We start from the raw sequence: 17,517 nt of genomic DNA, 5'->3' as shown, positions 1-17,517 counted from the left end.
AGGAAATTTTAGTTTGCAGTGATTACTTTAGAAAACAACTAGATCAGATATGGTGTCATGTTCTAAGAATAATGTAATGTCGGTAATATGCTTTAAGTGTGAGAATAGTAAAGAAGGGTAAGACTTGCTAAAGTTTACAAGGAACTTTTCTCTAATGATACTCTGTTTTTTGAAGATTTTATTTATCTTTTTATTTGAAAGAAAGAGAGAGAGCGCCTGAGCAGGGGGAGGGGTAGACAGAGAGGGAGAAACAGACCCTCCACTGAGCAGGGATCCTGATCCCAGGACTTGATCTAGCAGGGGCTGATCCCAGGACTTGATCCTAGAACTCTATCTCAGGACCCTGGGATCATGACCTGAGGTGAGATGCTTAAACAACTGAGCCACTCAGGTGTCCCTCTAATCATACTTTTTCTAAAGAGAGCTATAATTCTATATTTTAAACCTAAAATTACTACCATTTTTATGTATATGGAAGGCTTGACACAACTTTTTTTCTTAAAATAATTTTAAGTAAGAAATTCTGGTAATAAATAATAACACTTCACATTTGTACGTCATCTTAAATTTCTTTTGGTTGATAAGGTATAATTTAAGAAAAATAGTACCTGTACTTGCTTTATGATCTACAGAACATTTTCTTTAAAAATTATGAAAAGTTCATTCAATTGGAGAAAATTATACAACATACTGTGTATATACTTAGTATGTCATAAATATAAAATATAAGGTCCCTTCTTCCCATGTTTTCCAATTCCGCTTCCCTGGAATTGATACTATTAATAGTTGTATAAACTTCCAGACTTTTTTTTCTGTTCACATATAAATATATATATGTGTATATATATAACATTTATAGCAGCAATATGTTAAAAAACAAAATTCAGTTGAGTAAATTTGAAGATCTAATTGGTTTTTATTAAATGATTCAAGAATTGGGCAGCATCCCATCCAGCAGGTAGAGGGGATCTTTGAGGAGATGCACAAAATGAAAGATTTTTATAGGAAGGAGGGTGGGGCAAGGAAATTATTAGCAAATGAAAAGGGTTATGGCAAGGTCATCACTTTCCCTTAGTAGAGGAAGCAGGAGGTCAGATAACCTTAGCACAGAAAATTTTGACTGACTAGTTAAGACTTAAATTTCTGGAGGATGTCAAAATTGCAGTTAGATTAGGTATTAACCCCTGGTTTGATGACCTGGCCTAAGTGATGTCATTTTGAGCAACCTATGCATGTAACCTATGCCTTTGTATCAGTGAACACATTTATATACAGCTTAGGTATTTTAATGTATAACCTATGCATGTATTTTTATGAATTTATGATGGTATTTCTGATTGATAGTTTATTAGCAGTAGAATAACTAGAGTGAAAGTTAGTCACATTTTAAGTGTTAGAGGCAAATTGCCTACCTAAAAGTTTTCTATTTCCTCCAACTGTATGTATGAATATCCTGTTTCCCAAATACTTGCCAGCATGGGTATTATCAATCTCTCTAATTCTTGCCAAGCTGAAAAGTGGTACCTTCCTGTTTAGTTTGCAGTTTCCTGATCCCCAGTGTGGTTGAGCATCTTGTATTGTGTGTGTGTGTGTGTGTGTGTGTGTGTGTGTGTGTGTGTGAATTGCCTATTTAGGCCTTGCCATTTTTTTTTTCCTTTGTGTTGTTTGTATTTTTATAGTGATTTGTAGAAGCTTTTGAATTATTAGGGATAGTGACATTTTAAATATTTGTTATAAATATTTTCCCTCAGTTTAACATTTCTCTTTTAACTTTGTTAAGAGTGTGTCTTAAAAAAAACTCATTTGTATTTTGTCAAATCTTTAAGATTTCACATGTATTCTCATACAATCTTTAAACCAAATCAATGAAGGTAAGAATTATTATTATCATTGTACAGATGAACTAGCATAGAGCTTAAATTACTGGCCCAAGAAGGAAGGGATTCATATCTAAGCCCTCATTGCTAGAAATAGCACACCAGGATAAGGTAAACTAGAAAACAGGAGAACTGGCTAAGGAGCCACCCAACAAAGGATATTCCCTTCCAAACTGACTTTTCCTTATGGCTCAGCCATTGGTCAGTAGTCTTTAAGGAGACTGTGCCTAAAGCAGCAGTAACAGTTTGCAGTGGCCTCTAGGTGGTTCTGGTCATATGAGGTGTTTGTAACTCCTTTGGCTTAGCTTTGACACCCATTTCCCTTCCCCGCCTCTCCTTGCCAACTTTGTTTTATGGCTCTCTTGGCTTAGGTCTTGGTTATTAATTTTACTTACTTCATGACTTTTGGCTCTGACCACTGGCTATGCCTATGGACAGATTACTGGCTGCAATCTCAATAGATCTCCCAGTTCCAGATTTAGAATTTTAGCCCTGGTTGAAGATCATGGTGATGATACTGGACTCCTAGGCCTTTGTATCAGTGAACAACAGAGAGATGGAGAGTTGGGGAAAATGCAACAGAAAAAACTATCTAAAAATGCCCTAAAAATAAAATGCCCTCAAAATTTTAATGAGAAACTTCAGCTACTAAATAGCAAATATCTGTGAGGAATTAGGGGTAGGTTGGAAGAATGGTAACATTTCATTCTTCTTTCTGACTGGAAAGAACTAGTTACAGGCAGTTTAGTTATGCACAGAAGATTTACTGATAGGAATTTTGATGGCTTATTGATAGAAATATTGGAGAAGTTTCTGCCCATTTCCCCCTACCCCTCCCACTACCACCAGCAGCTTACTATAAGCATATACAATCACTATCTCATACCCAAACATGGGGAAAAGCCACATTTTCCTCTCATACTTCTTAGCAGATGGAAATTTCTGTAAGTTATTCTTCTTATTAACAAATGCTTCTATTTTTGAAAAAAAATTTATTTGAAAGAGAGAGAGAGAGCATGCGCTTGAGCAGGGAAGGGGGAGAGGAGGGCAGAGAGAGAGGGAGAAACAGACTCCCTGCTGCCTTCTCTGAGTTCCTGGATTATTTGTCATCTGTTCTTATCACCAGATACTTAGGTTCCTTTAGTTCTTCCTTGTTACCCATGTTTGGATTATTTTTATTTATTTATCTATTTATCTATTACTTTCAGAAACATCTTTATTGTGTTTCTTTAGACACTTATCTGCATGTATTTCAATATAGTTTGCATATCTTTTAATTTTTTTAATTATTTTTTTCATGGTAAGTGTACTCTTTAATTCCCATCATCTATTGCACCCATTACCCCTTCCACCCACACACCTCCCCTTTGGTAACCATCAGTTTGTTTTCTGTAGCTAAGAGTCTGTTTCTTGGTTTGTCTCTCTCTCTTTTTTTTCCCCTTTGCTCATTTGTTTTGTTTCCTAAATTCCACATATGAGTGAAATCATGTGGTATTTGTCTTTCTCTGACTGACTTATTTCACTTAGCATTAATACTGTCTAGCTCCATCCTCATCATTGAAAATGGCAAGATTTCATTCATTTTGATGGCTGAGTAATATCCCATTATATGTATACCATACCCCATCTTCTTTATCCATTCCTCTGTTGTTGAACCTTGGGCCGCTTCCATAATTTGGCTATTATAAATAATACTGCTCTAAACATAGGTGTGCATGTATCCCTTTGGATTAGTGTTTTTGTATTTTTGGGTAAATACGCAGTAGTGCAATTATTGGATCATATGGTGGTTCTATTTTTAACTTTTTGAGGAATCTCTATACTGTTTTTCCACAGTGGCTGCACCAGTTTGCATTCCCCAAATGTTTGCATTTTCTGTAGAGTTTTAAACACACTAGCTCAAACTTTTAAATTCACTGTTGACTTTAAACTTAAAAACTATAACACCCAATATATGTCACAAGGACATTTATTTATGTCCATATTATCATTTTATTATATCTTTTATGCTTTACTTCTTATATTTTACTATATTTGCAATTGTCTTTCTTTCAGGATGATCCTTCCTTTTTATCCATAGGTTTTTTGGGGGAGTAGGTAGGGGATTTATACTTTATTATTGACTTTTTGGGTATTTTTCTAATTTTGTTTTTGTTAGGGAAAACTATCTTTTCAATATATTTTTGACTTGGAATTTTTCTCATACAATTTCTCTAAGCTTTCATTTTTAGAATATCTGTGTGGAATTCTATCCTGTTGTGTATTTTAATATATATTGAAATCTGTGAAGTGTTCATGGTTTATTATATTACTCTTCTTTTTATCTCTTATGTATGTCTCCACAAGTAGACTAAGTTTTTTGAGGAAAGGACCATATCTGTAGCACCAGCTCCTGGCTTAGTGCCTTTGGCTAAGAATGGTCCCTCTAGTGAAAAGTCTTGTGAAAAGTGCTGTGCCCAAATTTAAAAGTTACAAACTACTCTTGCTTATCTTTTCATATCCAGTTTCTTTTCCCCTTTCTTAAAATTGTAACTTATAATTGTAAGTTCAGATACTGAAGAATGACATAGGAGTTTTTTGTTCCCAGAAAATAGTCTGCCTACATAGAGATGCTAATTTGTTTGAGTGGACATGTTAGTGTTTTCATTTAAACAAAAGTGGGGTTGTGGGGGGGAAGAAAGAGAAAAGAAATGTACTGCTCTCTGTATTAATCTTTATCATCACCATAGTAAAGCACTGGTAGATACTTGAGAATGTTTACGATCATCAAGACACTGTCCTTTCTTGATGCCAACAACAATGAAGAAGATCCATAAAAAGAATAAGTAAAGGAGAAGATTTTAAGTTTAAAAGCAGGGAAGAAATTTATTTTAGATACAAATTTATTTACACCTTTAGGCATCTGTGATCCTGAGAATGACAAGTTTACCACAGTTCCTCATGGTATAATGGAAAGCTTCAATTTTGAAAAACTACTCTGAGTAAGGAATCATGTGAGACTCTTGCTGCAGCCATTGTTTAGTTCTACAATTGAACCTTGAATAATGCTATTTATTAATATTAAACAGGGATTGGCAACCTGTGGCCCATGGGCCAAATTCAGCTTGCTGACAGGTTTTTTTTTTTTGCATGATTTGAGGGCAAAGAATGGCTTTTACATTTTTAAGTGGTTTTAAAAATCACAATATTATTTCATGACATGTGAGAAGTATTTGAAATCCAAATTTCATTATGCATAAGTTGGCACAAAGCCATGTTCATTCATTGCATATTGTCTCTGTTTGTCTTTATGCTACAGTGGTAAAGTTGAGTACTTGTGGCATAACCCTCATGGCCCACAATGCCTAAAATAGTTGCTAAGTTGCTATCTTGCCCTTTATAGAAAAAGTTGCTTTATACTTCTGGTATAAAACAAGATAGGAGACATAAAAAAAGAAGTCAATTAGGGGAAGATATGAGGATAGATGATAGAGGCAGAATTCCTTTCCTGCTACTTTTTATTCCTTCCCTCACCTTCTTATTCCCCAGTAAGCTCTATTTCTTCTTTCCTTGCATGTACCCCTACTGCACTCCACCTTCATATTCACAGACACATATATATTGAGAAAAAAGAAAAACAAAGTCTTTAATTTTTATGAGAGTTTGGTTTATGATTGCTCTTAATTATTAAAATTGTATTTTCCCTAATTGTTTTAAATCTGGAGTTTGGATCATCTGGGAACAAAAACTGGGGACCTCAGTATGTAGGTTCTCCATTTGGCAACAGCTAAAAGTAGTGCGAAGACCAGTCAAGAGGAGTGAGACTGAAAATGAAGCTTTGTTGGCCTGTCTTGGGAAATTCGAACCAGATCTGACAGTTGGAGCACCATTTTTGACCATTGTGCTGGGAATCATGTTTTGTTCCACTGTATAGAAAACATTTAGGGGTTAAACTCCTACCATTTGATTTTTTTAGTGGGGGAACAACACCACAAAACTAGGGGCTCAGTTTGGAGGAAAAGCTGAAACTGATTCAAACAAGATTTCATTAACTAATTTGGGGAACATTTGGAGCTGTTCTGAGCTATACAATTACTTCTTTTCTCATCTCCACTGGCACTCTGAGAATCAGATCACCTGGGGAAAGCAGATTTAAAAAATTCCAGATGGTGTGTGTGATGCTCCAGCTGTGGAGAATCTCTCCCAGTCAGGCAATCTGCCTTTCTGCCGGAACCCTCTAAAACTGTGCTGCCCATTTGTCATGCTTCTCCAATTGCAGCCTTCTGGATAGCTTCTCTTTGCCTTGTCTGATTCTTCCTTTCCAGTTTTTATCATCCCCCTCCATGAGCTAATGTAGTAACCTCTCTTCATTGGCTATAAATCCATAGAAGAACCTGATATAAAATATGGTTTTGTGAAGGATAATTGGAAAACATCTGTTTTTTTACCCATAAGTTTCAGTGTTCACTTGTCTCATATGACGACGTGACTGTTTGTGCATGTGTGAAAAAGAAAAGAAACAGGAAGAGAGGAGGGAAAGGCTAGCATGAGGGTGAGCAAAAAAGAATTCATGCATGTGCTTTTGTAGCCAGCTGGACAAAATAAGTTCATCTCCATGTCAACTGGATTAGAATCCCAGGTTAATGTTGAGAAAAGTCAGTCTCACTGACTTGAATGACCTTAATGTGGCTACCAAAGAAGTGATTGCTTTTGGGTTGGTCCTGGTTATTGTTTTGAGGATAAGTTTTGTCTGCAGTTATTCCTAGCTTATGGTGACAAGGCTTGAAAGCTTATGGATAGCTTTTGGTCTTCAGAGTGTTCAGATGGGGTTTCCTTGGAAGTTGAACATTGTGGGGAGGTGAAGAGAAGAAGCAGATAACAAAAGACACTCCATACTTGTTCTTGTTGGGTCTTTTCATAGTGGATATGCCTTTCCTATCTGTAGAATATTAAGTGAGTAAATTTTGGAACCTTTCATTTTAGCTGCTATAGTCTATAATTGGATTCATGTAAGGTGTATGGGTCATTGAGTTTTATTTTACTTGGTATTTGGTACCTTTTGAAATCCAGATGGAAAATTACATAATTCATCAGGAACTAAATTTTTTTATATTGTCACTTGAAAAATTGAATAAAATTTCTTTATTTTAAAATGCAAAGATCAGAAGTGTACAATTTGATTGCTTTTGATAAAAGTATGCACCTATGTAATCATCACCTTAAACAGAATCTAGAACATTTCTATCATTCAGAAAGCCCCCTACTGTCCCTTTCCAGTCCATCCACATCTCATAAGGCAAATACATATTGATTTTATAGATTATTTTGCTTGTTCTTGAACTTTGTGTATACTGTTTAGTGTCTAGATTTTTTTATTGTGTTATGTTAGTCACTATACAGTACCTCATTAGTTTTTCATGTAGTGTTCCAAGATTCATTGTTTATGTATAATACCCAGTGCTCCATGCAATACATGCCCTCCTTAATACCCATCACCAGGCTCGCCCATTCCCCCACCTCCTTCCCCTCTAAAACCCTCTGTTTCTCAGAGTCCACAGTCTTTCATGGTTTGTCTCCCCATCTGATTTCCTCCCCTTCACTTTTCCTTTCCTTTTCCTAATGTCCTCCCTGTTATTCCTTATGTTCCACATATAGATGAAACCATATGATAATTAACTTGCTCTGCTTGACTTATTTCACTTAGCATGTTCTCTTCCAGTTCTGTCCATGTTGATGCAAAAGTTGGGTATTCATCCTTTTTGATGGCTGAGTAATATTCAATTGTATATATGGACCATATCTACTTTATCCATTTGTCTGTTGAAGGGCATCTCGGCTCTTTCCACAGTTTTGCTATTGTGGACATTGCTGCTATGAACGTTGGGGTACATATGGCCCTTCTTTCCACTACATCTGTATCTTTGGGGTAAAGACCCAGTAGTACAATTGCAGGGTCATAGGGTAGCTCTATTTTTAATTTTTTAAGGAATCTCCACACTGTTTTCCAAAGTGGCTGCACCAACTTGAATTCCCACCAATAATGTAAGAGGGTTCCCTTTTCTCCACATCCTTTCCAACACATGTTGTTTCTTTCCTTGTTAATTTTTGCCATCCTAACTGGTGTAAGGTGGTATCTTGGTGTGGTTTTGATTTGAATTTCCCCGATGGCTAATGATGATGAACATTTTTTCATGTGTCTGCTAGCCATCTGAATGTCTTCTTTGGAGAAGTGTCTGTTCATGTCTTTTGCCCATTTTTTTACTTGATTATCTGTTTTTTGGGTATTGAGTTTGAGGAGTTCTTCATAGATCTTGGATATCAGCCTTTTGTTTGTAGTATCATTTGTGAATATCTTCTCCCATTCCATGGTTTGCCTCTTTGTTTTCTTGACTGATTCCTTTGCTGTACAGAAGTTTTTTTTATCTCGATGAAGTCCCAAAAGGTCATTTTCACTCTGGTATCCCTTCCTTTTGGAGACGTGTCTTGAAAGAAGTTGCTGTGGCCAACGTCAAAGAGTTTACTGCCTATGTTCTCCTCTAGGATTTTGATGGATTCCTGTTTCACATTGAGGTCTTTCATCCATTTTGAGTGTCTAAATTTTGAAGCTTAGTGTAATGTTTCCAATACTCATCTTTGTTTTTTTTTCTTTTTTAAGAATTAATTAATTAATTAATTAATTTATTTATTTATAGCATGAAGAGGGGTAGAGAGACAGAGAATCACAAACAGACTGCACACTGAGTGCAGAGCCCCACTCGGGGCTCAATCCTATGAACCTGAGATCATGACCTGAGCTGAAACCTTACTGAGCTACCCAGGTGCCCCCCCAAATAGTTATCTTTGTTATATGTATCAGTTGTTCATTAAAAATTTTTTTGGCTCACAAGATAGTGAGATGGCAGATGAAAGCTGAGCAGCCAGATAGCAAGGAGAAGAAACCTGAAGCCAAGAAGGCTGATGCTGGAGGCAAGGTTAAGAAGGGTAATCTCAAGGCTGAAACGCTGAAGAAGGACCCTGCAACTAATAGTCTGACCTAGTCAGAAGAATTGGTAGATATTCCCAATCAGCTATGTATTACAAAAAGACCATGTACAAGAGGAAGTATTCAGTAGCAAAATCCAGGGTTGAAAGGAAAAAGAAGGTTCTTGATACTGTCATAAAACCAGTTGGTGGTGACAGGAATAGTGATATCTGAGTGGTTAAGCTTCACAAATTGCCTAGGTATTATCTACTGAAGGTGTGGCTTGAAAGCTATTGAGGTATGGCAAAACTTTTCAGTCAGCATGTGAGAAAACTGCATGCTAGCGCCACTCCTGGGACCATTTCGATTATCTTCACTGGACAGAGAAGCAAGAGGGTGGTTTTCCTGAAGCAACTGAGTAGTGGCTTACTACTTCTGACTGGATCGCTGGCCCTCAGTCGAGTTCCTCTGCACAGACTACACCAGAAATTTGTTATTGCCAATCCATCAAAATTGAGATCAGTGCAAAAATCCCAAAACATCTCACTTATGCTTACTTCAGGAAGAAGCTGCATAAACCCAGACACCAGGAAGGTGAGATTTTTTGACATAGAGAAGGAGAAATATGGGATTACAGAACAGTGCAAGGTTGATCAGAAAGCTGTGGACTCACAAATTCTGCTAAAAATCAAAGCTGTTCTTCAGCGTCAAAGCTATTTCTGCTCTGTGTTTTCTTTCACAAATGGAGTTTATCTTTACAAATTGGTGTTCCAAATTTCTTTCAAAGAACCTAATTAGATAACTGATCCATTTCAAATAATAATAAATAAGTAAAATAAATTCTGAGTTGTTTTCCACTGTATGAGTATCCCACAATCTGTTTACGCTTTCTCCTGTTCGTGAACTAACTTATTATTCAGTTTTATAAAACTCAACTCTGCTCTGTAGAGCAGAAAGTTTTAATTATGGTAAGTCCAGTTTATCAAAATTTTCTTTTATACTTAATGTTCTTGGTGTTATATCTAAGAAATCCTTGTCAACTCAAAAGCTCACAAAAATTTTCTTTGATTTTTTTCTTCTAGGCATTTTATAGTTTTGCTTTCACATTTGTTAATTGTGTCACGGAGAGATTAATATTCATTTTTTTCATATGTTTATCCATTTATCCTAGCAGCATTTGTTGAAAATACCATCTTTTCCCATTAATACAGTTGAGGATTTGGGCTATTTGTCTGTAAGTTTCTTTTTTTGTAATGTCCTTTTCAGATTTTGGTATCAGGGTTAAGCTGACGTAAAAAGCAGAAACTTTCTTTTCTCTTTTATTTTCTGGAAGTGTTTTTGTAACATTGATATTAAGTCTCCTTAAAGATTGATAGAACTTTCCAGTGAACTCAGGTGGGCGTGGAGTTTTATTTGTGTGAAATTTTTATTATAGTTTCTTTCACACATAAAGATCTTATTCAGATTTTGTATTTCTTCATAAGTTTTTGTCTTATTTATTTAATTAATTAATTTGACAGAGAGAGAGAGAGACAGCAAGAGAGGAAACACAAATGGTGGAGTGGGGGAGTGGGAAAAGTAGGCCTCCTGCCGAGCAGGAAGTCCAACACAGGGCTGGGGCTCCATCTCAGGACCTGGGATCATGACTTGAGCCAAAAGCAGACACTTAACCACTGAGCCACCCAGGTGCCCCAATTTTTGTCTTTTTTAAAAAAGAGTTGCCCATTTTTTTTAAGTTGTTGAATTTATTGCCATAGAGTTGTTCATAATATTACATTATTATCCTTTTAATGTCTGTGGGATCTGTAGTGATGCTTCTCTGTAATTCCTGATATTGTTTATTTGTGATTTTCTTGTTTTTTTTTTTTCTTAATTTTTTGGCTAGGTGTTTGTTAATTTAATTAATACTTTAAAATAAAAAGTGTTGGCTTTGTCGATTTTCTATTTGCTGATTTCTACTCTGATCTTTATTATTCCTCTCTTATGACTTACTTTGGATTTAATTTGTTCTTTATCTAGCTTCTTAAGTCGGAAACGTAGGTAATTGATATTACATCTTGCTATTTTCTCTAATGTGTGAATTTAAAACTAAATTCCTCCTTTAAACATTGTTTTGTCCGTGTTCCATGAATTTTGGTAAGTTACTATTTTTTTAGTTTGAAGTATTTTCTAATTTCTCTTGTGATTTTTCCTTGACCACGGGCTATTTAGAAAAGATTCAATTTCCAGATACTAGGAGATTTTCTAATTATCTCATTATTTTTGACTTGTAATTTAATTTAATTTCCACAGATCTGTGGAAAGTTCAGGATGTTTCTCAAGCTTGTCTAACTTGTCAGGACTTAAATTTCAAACTCCATTTATCTTCTGGATCTTATTAAAACTTGGTTTCATACTTTGTTAGGATGCATCTAGAGTAGGTCTTACACTAAGGCTTGGTCGTTACTCTTATGGTGTGGCTTTCTACTGTTTCAACTGAATACCAGTGATGTTATCAAAGCATTAGCAGGATCTCTCCGCTCTGAAGGGACCAGGAATTTGCTAGCAGTGCTTGTTTACTAATATCTCTATTTCCCTCTCAACTCTACATTAACTGCTATCCAGTAAACTCTCATGGTCTCACTCTGAACATGTATAGCCTTGTCCTCAGGGATTTATGTAGGACCTCCCACAGGACTCCTGGGGCCTTCTCTGCACAGCCACCTTTTTCTGTTACCTTGTGTCATAGGTTACAGCTACTTCAACCAACCCGAACACTGATTTCTGCCTCCTCATATCACCTCGACCAGCTCAGGCTCTAGCTTCTCTGTATTACAGTTGGAAAATTATATGCAGTTAGAGAGTTAGTTGATCCTGGGCTCACTCACCTCATGAGTTTCCTTTCTCTCAAGGGTTGCAGTTATGTGCTATCTCTTGTTCTCTGATAAATTTGTCTTAATAAATTTGTCTTAAATGGTTTGTTCAGATTTATAGTTTATTTCAGGAGGGCTGATTTAGTACCAGTTACTTCAACATAGTTGAAAGTAGAATTCTAAGTCTACCATTTTCCTCTGTGCTGTTTCTCCTGTCTTTCCCCCCTCCTAATTTCTCCTTTCCTGTTTACTTTTTTTTTTTTTTACCAAGAAACATTCCTTTTTTTTTTTTTAAAGATTTTTTTTATTTATTTGACAGACAGAGATCACAAGTAAGCTGAGAGACAGGCAGAGAGAGAGAGGTGGAAGCAGGCTCCCCACTGAGCAGAGAGCCCGATGCGGGGCTCGATCCCAGGACCCTGGCATTATGACCTGAGCCGAAGGCAGAGGCTTTAACCCACTGAGCCACCCAGGCGCCCCATTCCTGTTTACTTTTGAGTTAATCAAATTTTTAATGTTTTGTTTTAGTTATTTTAATGACTTTTTAGCTTAACTTTTGTATTATTTTTAAGTAGTTGTATTAAAGATTACAGTATTGACCTTTAAGTTATCATATTCTGCTTAGAATTAATGTAGTACTGGGATACCTGGGTGGCTCAGTCATTTAAGTGTCTGCCTTTAGTTCAGGTCATGATTCCAGGGTCCTGAGATCTAGTCTTGCATCAGGCTCCTTGCTCAGCAGGGAGACTTCTTCTCCCTCTGCCTGCTTCTCTACCTGCTTGTGTTCCTGCTTGTTCTCTCCCTCTCTGAAAAATAAATAAATCTTTAAAAAAAGAATTAATATAATACTAACTGCAGTAAAACTTGCATAACACTGTAATTCCACTTAGACACCCCATCCTTTGTGATATTGTTTTATATATTTTATATCTATGAGTATTGTAATCCCCACCATACAATATTCTGCTTTTTTCATTAAATAGTAAGTTTTTTATTGTGGTAAAAAGCATACAAAATTTATCATAATTATTTTTAAATGTATAGTTCAGTAGTGTTAAGTATACACAGTCAGTTGTTTTTTCAAGAAATGAATAGAGATTGCAAAATATAATCTGATGGGGTGCCTGGGTGGCTCAGTCATTAAGCGTCTGCCTTCGGCTCAGGTCATGGTCCCAGGCTCCTGGGATTGAGCCCTGTGTCAGGCTCCCTGCTTGGCGGGAAGCCTGCTTCTCCCTCTCTGTCTCCCCCTGCTTGTGTTCCCTTTCTCGCAGTCTCTCTCTCTCTGTCAAATAAATAAATAAATAAATAAAATCTTTAAAAAAATATATCATTTGTTAAGATTATCCACATATTGGGATGCCTGGGTGGCTCAGTGGTTAAGCACCTGCCTTCAGCTCAGGTCATGATCCCAGCATCCTGGGATCGAGTCCCACATCGGGCTCCTTGCTTGGCAGGGAGGCTGCTTCTCCCTCTGCCTCTGCCTGCCACTCTGTCCGCCTGTGCTCACTCTAGCTCCTCTCTCTCTGACAAATAAATAAATAAAATCTTAAAAAAAAAAGATTATCCACATATTTACCATATCCAATCTCTCCCCCCCTTCGACTTTTTTAAAGAGGGAGGGAGTGATGGGAGGGGGCAGAGGGAAAGGTAGAGAGAGAGAACCTTAAGCAGAGTCCTCACTCAGTGCAGAGCCTGACATGAGGCTCCATCTCATAACCCTGAGATCATGACCTGAGCCAAAATCAAGAGTCAGATACTTAATTGACTGAACCATCCATGTGCCCCTCCAGTCTGCTTTTTTTCTCCTTATATGTGTTGAGTCCCATCTGATGTCATTTCTCTTCAGCCAAAGAACTTTTCAAGTTTGTGACTTTTGGAGGGATGGTTCCAATCTTTTGTTAAGCCCATCTATTGAATTTTTTATTTCAGATATTGCAGATTTCATTTCTAGGGTTTTCATTTGGTTCTTGTTCAAGGTTTCTATTTTTCTGCTTAAATGTTCCATCTTCACATCCATTATGATCATCTTTTCTTTTAGACCTCGATTATATTTATAATAGCAGCTTTAAGATACTTGTCTGCAAATAGTATGGAGGCTCTTCAAAAATTAAAACTAGAATTACCATATTATCCAGTAATTCCACTACTGGGTACTTACACAAAGAAGATGAAAACACTAATTTGAAGAGATATATGCACCCCATGTTTATTGCAGCATTATTTATAATACCCAAGGTCTGGAAACTACCCAAATGTCCATCAGTAGATGAATGGATAAAGAAGATGTGATATGCATACACATACACGCACACACAACGGAATATTACTCAGCCATAGAAAAGAATGAAATCTTGTCATTTGCAATAACATGGATGGATCTAGAGGTTATAATGCTAAGTGAATTAAATCTATCAGAATAAGACAAATACTGTATGATTTCACTCATGTAGAATTTAAGAAACAAACTAAACAAAGAAAAAGAGTGAGAAGCAAAAAAATGGACTCTTGGAGTTCCCGGGTGGCTCAGTTGTTTAAGCATCTGCCTTCGGCTCAGTTCATGATCTCAGGGTCCTGGCATCAAGCCCCACATCAGGCTCCCTGCTCGGCAGGGAGCATGCTTCTTCTTCTCCCTATGCCCCTTCCCCCAGCTCATGCTCTTTCTCTTTCTAATAAATAAAATGTAAATAAAATGGACCCTTAAATATAAAGAACAAACTGGTGGTTGCCAAAGGGGAGGTGGGTGGGGGAATGGGTGAAATAGGTGAAGGGGATTAAGAGTATGCTTATCCTAATGCACACTGAGTAATGTACAGAATTGTTGAATCACTATATTGCACACCTGGAACTAATATAACATTATATGTTAATTATACTGGAATTAAAAAATAAATAAAATTTAAAATGTACTTATCTGCTAATTCCAACATCTGCATTATTTTGGGGTTTCTAGTGACTACTTTTTCTTTTGACTATGGGTCACATTTTCCTATTTCCATGTCTAGTATGTTTCTGATTGTGTCTGGGCATTATGTTCGATACAGACAGAGAATCTGGATTTTGTTCTTTTTCCCTGAAGAGTGCTTTTTTTTTTTTTTTAATTCAAGCAGACAGTTCAATTATTGGTTGGTCACCTTGAACTAATGTAGGCTTCTTTTTACACTTTAATAGGGCAGATCTGTTTTAGTTTCTATTTTAGTCTTAGGGTGAGACATAGACTTTACTCCTTGGCATTACTTCTTTCTGCAGTTTTACTGGAGAGTCCAGATGTTTGTCAAGCCTCTTTAACTTGGCATAATTCAAACTCAGAACACTCTTTCCCTGCATTGGGCAGCAGCTGAAATCTTTGCTCAGCCTTTTCAGCTTTCCAGCTGTTGCTTTCCAACGGAGATTTTGGAGGGTCACAGTGCTGTGGTAAATTTATGCTCAGATTTTGTAGGTAGATTATAATTTTCATCTTAGATTTTATTCAGAGTTTTGGGAGCTCCCCTCCTGTGGCTTTTTTCTCTCTTGGATTTCCTATCTCAATTTCCAGACTCTTTTCAGCCCTAACCTTGTGCCCTGAGAGTTTCTGCACTATTCTACACAGACTAGGGAATGCCCTAAATAGGTTATTGGGTAAATTATTGTATGTGGCTCTTTCATTTTCCGTCTGTGGACTGAATCAATGTTGCATGAATAATTAGAAGAATGTTTCATTTAAAAAAAGTTGTGCCACTGGCACTTTGTCATGTTGGCAAGCCTATGTGGCTCTTCTGTGACTTGCCTGGGAAATGATTGGCAAGGCTAGAATGGCACGCTGTATTTCACTAGTGCCAAGTTAGGATCTTTTACTAATAGATCACTGAGCAACATGTATCACCATGTTGTTGTTGTTTTTATAGGATTCCCATGAAGAATATATAAATTTACTCTTTCTGTTTGGTTGTAGTAGATGGGGAATGAGAATTTTCCTGATGAGCTGTCCAGATATGTAGCTTTGTGAAACCTCATGTACTTGTGACCATATGTCTTCTTTCTGACTTGTATTATCCATGGGAAAGGGTTTCTTGTATGTTAAGCCAACATATTCTGTTTTCTTCTTTCTGGTTATAGCATTTCTTTTACTATCCCACTTCTTTGGAAAACCCTAATGTCATTTATATGGGACATGCAATCTTTGTGTTCTTTGCCTGTCTTTCTGCTCCATACCCCATCTTTCTCACCTCAGGGGTAGGAATATGATGCCAAATTACCACAGGGATTAGTTCACATATGGGCCAGGATATGAGTAAGACCAAATAAAATTTTCCTTAGAATATTTCTCTTCAGCTTAGACCATGAGCTTCTAAAGCAAGATCCATGTTTTGCTTGCCATTGCACCCTCTGTACCAAGCACAGACCTGGAAAAATGGAAATGAATGTTTAATAGAATGAATGGACCTTGGTAGAATCATGCAGTGATTGTGACTTTGGCTTTCAAATATTAGATTCTTTTTTCTTAACCTGATACCATCTCTCTATGAAATATGAGTCAGAAGTTGGCAAAGCTATTCATGAAATGGACCTCATCAATATATTGTTGGGGCATGACTAAGAGAGATGAAAATTCCAGAGAAAGTGTGTTTGAGACTAGACCCTTACTTCCCCAGAGCAGTGTAATTTTTATCTTTGAAACAGGGGTATTCACATGTTTCCTTCAAGACTTTGTTCCCCAGTTCTTTCACTAGAAATACCTATTTAAAGTGTATCAGTTCTCTGTCTTGAATTTGGAGAAGTACCATTAGCATCATTGAAATAATATTTGTGAATTAGGAGGCTTGGAAGATGTCACAGACTGGTTAGAGAGAGAAGGATTTAGGAAGTGGGAACAATGGCACCTGGTTAAGATGTATTTGTTACTTTTACAACCATCTCCATTTTCCTGTTCTTTTTGCTATTCTCAGGTACTCCGTGATATCAGAGTTATAGCTCTCTTGGTAGGGATTTTCGGACAAATACCATTACTCTACTATAGGCTAGATAAGAATAGCTTTTTGGAAAATCTGGTAATTTAATTACCATACATATCATTGTTTCATTATGGAATTGTTATTAAGTTCAAAACATTCAGCCTGTATATGGATATTTATAAAACAAACTTTAAGTTGGAGTGGTTCATTGTCAACAAATTTAGACCCAACAAATGGGTAAGTGCCTAAAGTAGCCACTATGTTAGGGACTTTCAGATATGTTTTCTGGCATAATCCTAAAATCCTGTGTGCATGTGGGAGTTATTATTCATCCTTATTTTATAGAGAGGAATTTCATCAACAATGAGAATTAAAAATAAACATTGTGACTTCTGGTCTGGCACGTAAGGAGCTTGGACAGCTCCACTCCATTGTAACAAGAAATAAAAAGCTGAAGAAATGGAAAAATAAGCTCTACTTATTATTACTTTTCATCAAAAAAGTGAAGTCACAAGGCAAACCATTGCCCTTATGCTTTATTCCTTATGGATCACCTAATTTGGAATACACGCAAGTCTAACTTAAAGAAATCTGACATCCCAAAAATTAGTAACAGTGTGAAAACTGCTCTGCCAGAAGACACCTAAAGCAAACCTTTTAACAAGTACCAGAACACTAAATAGCCTAATTAGCTTATTCACCATCAAAATTTCAATGATTCTGGGAAAATATACCTCAAAATCCATTAATGTTCTTGTCCCTAAGTAAGACTTAGAGTCCTCTCTCTTAGAAACAGCTCTTCCCAATTTTCACTTAGCATGCTGCTGCACCTGTTTGCTTAATTCCTCACAGAAACGTGTCATCAAATAAGAAATTATAAAATTACCCTTTAAAAATATATAGGCAGTTCGCATTTTTAG

General features: G+C 36.6%; 1 protein-coding gene and 1 pseudogene across 3 annotated transcripts in view; both read left to right on the top strand.

Annotated features, from left to right (window-relative positions):
* Positions 1–17,517, top strand: part of LOC111145067 (heparanase 2 (inactive)) — a 667,951-nt gene that overhangs the window by 111,719 nt on the left and 538,715 nt on the right. The gene's annotated exons all lie outside the window — the stretch shown is intronic.
* Positions 8,759–9,615, top strand: LOC111144729 (annotated as a pseudogene).

Source organism: Enhydra lutris, unplaced genomic scaffold (genome assembly GCF_002288905.1).
Source record: "Enhydra lutris kenyoni isolate GAN:26980312 unplaced genomic scaffold, ASM228890v2 scaffoldscaffold12, whole genome shotgun sequence".
In the NCBI taxonomy this organism is placed as follows: Eukaryota; Metazoa; Chordata; class Mammalia; order Carnivora; family Mustelidae; genus Enhydra; species Enhydra lutris.
This window is presented reverse-complemented; position numbering and strand designations above follow the sequence as displayed.